A 3,228-nucleotide genomic window follows, 5' to 3' on the forward strand; every position below is an offset into this window, starting at 1 on the left:
CACATGTGATCTTGTCGTCAGTCTCGCGGAGCGTGTTATTTTACAACTCTGCTTCAGTGCGTAATTATCTTGCCGCCGAGATCTGATGCAATAATTATGTACACAGATGTGTGAATTAGCATAGATGCAGTTTGCGAGTGCTTATGTGCTTTGAGAAAATAATTGATACAATTTTGGCCTAAACACCCCTAAAAGACAAAAAAAAAAGGTTTTCTCAAAGACAAAAACAAATAGACTGCCGACGTGGTCTTTTAAGTACTACACAGACAAACAAACACTATTCAGTATACAGAGAAAAACACTTATCTGACAAAATGTTCAGCCGCTTTCAGGGAAGACGTAAGCAAGGCTGAACATTAACCCCTTCACTGCCACGGTATAACAGCATTATCCGAACGGTCTATGGGAAAGAACTGTGTTTAGAACCCCTACAAGTACTTGGACAGTGGTTACCTCCAATTTAGTTTTCAGAAATGTCCTGAAATGTTGTTGACACAAATCCCACGTATGAGATACGGTTATGGGCGTAGGACAAACCGAAAATGACCACGTATTACATACGGGGTGGGCAGTGAAGGGTTAAGTGTTGTTCTATGTATAATTAGTGTGTGTCTGTCTGTGCACTTAAAAGACCGATGGGTCGAACTATCTGTGAACGTAACGTATTGTTTCATCAATAATTAAACGTTCCAACAACATACCTTTCTTGGTTTTTTTATTCTAAACATTGGCATTTACATACCAACAAGTACAGTACTTGTACTAGTACAGTGGCACACTGATCAGTTATTTGCCCTATGCCAGTCCTCGAGGTACAAATTAGTCCGTTCTTACTGAGTAAATTGATATTGCAGATGGTCCAATGTACAGTGAAAGACTGTTACCAAATTCAAGTGAGTCAGTAGGTGAAGTTTTTTGGGAGACTTTAGTAATATCATTGTCCACATTATTTTGTTTTGTTTTGTTTTGTTACAATCAAGCTTTAATGCTTCTTGCAAATCAAAACAACAAGAACAAGTCGCGTAAGGCGAAAATACAACATTTAGTCAAGTAGCTGTCGAACTCACAGAATGAAACTGAACGCAATGCAACGCAGCAAGACCGCATACTCGTAGCATCGTCAGTCACCCGCTCACGGCAAAGACAGTGAAATTGACAAGAAGAGCGGGGTAGCAGTTGCGCTCAGAAGGATAGCACGCTTTTCTGTACCTCTCTTTGTTTTAACTTTCTGAGCGTGTTTTTAATCCAAACATATCATATCTATATGTTTTTGGAATCAGGAACCGACAAGGAATAAGATGAAAGTGTTTTTAAATTGATTTCGAAAATTTAATTTTCATATTAATTTTTATATATTTAATTTTCAGAGCGTGTTTTTAATCCAAATATAACATATTTATATGTTTTTGGAATCAGCAAATGATGGAGAATAAGATAAACGTAAATTTGGATCGTTTTTAAAAAAAAAAAATTTTTTACAATTTTCAGATTTTTAAAGTCATTAACTAATTTTTACTAACTAATGTTACGGCCGGAATTTCGATGTGTATATCTGTATGTATGTCTATCTATTCCTATCAAAATTGCGCGTGCTACTCTCTGTTTACTAATAACTGTTCTTCACACACACACACACACAACACTCCAACCAGGCACAAAGACAAGAACACAGCAAAGCCCTTTGCCCCTGCACCTCTATTAAAGTATTCAATCACAACATAAACATATTATTCTACATCCATTCTACAGATCACTTTCGCTCAACATGAAAGTCCTATTTCTGTCAACATACAGAAATCAAACATGACAAAATTACATACATGTTATTATGTCATGCAATATACAGTTCTCGTGCACACACGTATAATACTTGAGGCTTTGTTCCGTGAAAGCCCGTCTGTCTCAAAACACACGAAGACACTGTCTCAAACAATTCTTCTGTTACTATTCAGTTCTGTTATACACAGATAACAAACCCCACGACGCTCGACGTCTCGTGGTTATTCACTCGGGAAACGTATCTGTGCAGCTATCACGCTGGTTAAATTCTCTCAGTCGTACTCACAGTATACAGTGGCACACACTGCTTCACCCCACCCACACAACTGTCTCGTGTGGTGGAATGGGACGGGGTTCCCGTTACGCAGCGCTTCACGCTGTCTTTCCCTCCAGCGTCTCCACAGCCCTCGGCTGGAGCATGAGGGCAGAACCTCCCGTCTCGTTCCCGCTTCCGCGACTGCTCTCAGCCCGGGATATCTCCGGAACCCACTCGGCCCGGGGTGCTAAAAAACACAAGTTTAAACTACCATAAGTCTCCATACTTGAATAAACTTTTATAACGTTCTTTATCACTACCGTCAACTATCTTATGCGGTTACAGTATATACACCCGCTAACTCATAAGCGAATTCATTTCCGAAAAACATGTAAACATTCCATTTTCCACAATGGCTGACAACCGCGCACGTTTTTCAGTTAATTCACACATGACTCTCCCGGTCATTTCTCAAGTCAATATTTCCGAGCAAAATAATATCTCCGAGTAAAATATCAATTCAATAAATACCTGTAAACACAGCAGCTGAATCTACTGATTCAGTAACCGCGACACGAGTCTCCAAAGGACCTCTAGCGCCCGGTGAGCAACTTTACAACTGGGAGACACGTCTGCTCCTGTCGACAGTCTGCAAAGCTCTGAGCCTGTATTATCTTTACAGCGCCCCCTCGGTCTATACTCTGCTCTGATTGGTCACCGACACTACTGCAATGCGTCAGTGACGTCACTGTACGGTGTCCACTCAAAGTTCGTGACCCATAAATTCTGTACACCTGAGTCACATAATTCCAATATACACTATGTGCAAATCCGTTTGTCACATAAGCCACCAAGCTGAAATGCAATACCGAAGTCCGGGCTTCGTCGAACATTACCCGACCAAAATTTCAACCAATTTGGTTGAAAAATGAGGGCGTGACAGTGCCGCCTCAACTTTCACGAAAAGCCGGATAAAACGTCATCAAAGACATTTATCAAAAAAATGAAAACAACGTATGGGGATATCATACCCAGGAACTCTCATGTTAAATTTCATAAAGATCGGTCCAGTAGTTTAGTCTGAATCGCTCTACACACACACACAGACAGACACACACACACACACACACACACACACGCACATACACCACGACCCTCGTCTCGATTCCCCCCTCTACGTTAAAACATTTAGT

The 3,228-nt window shown here is 40.6% G+C and overlaps 1 long non-coding RNA gene across 1 annotated transcript; it reads right to left on the bottom strand.

The window, feature by feature from the left end:
- Nucleotides 1-1,676: 1,676 nt before the first annotated feature.
- On the bottom strand, nt 1,677-2,877 carry LOC138957660 (uncharacterized). Its single transcript, XR_011453117.1, has 2 exons — nt 2,567-2,877; nt 1,677-2,282 (listed from the first exon to the last, which is right to left on the bottom strand). It is a non-coding gene; the product is annotated as an uncharacterized lncRNA (long non-coding RNA).
- Between the last annotated feature and the right edge of the window lie 351 nt (nt 2,878-3,228).

This window comes from Littorina saxatilis, unplaced genomic scaffold (genome assembly GCF_037325665.1).
Source record: "Littorina saxatilis isolate snail1 unplaced genomic scaffold, US_GU_Lsax_2.0 scaffold_1058, whole genome shotgun sequence".
NCBI lineage: Eukaryota > Metazoa > Mollusca > Gastropoda > Littorinimorpha > Littorinidae > Littorina > Littorina saxatilis.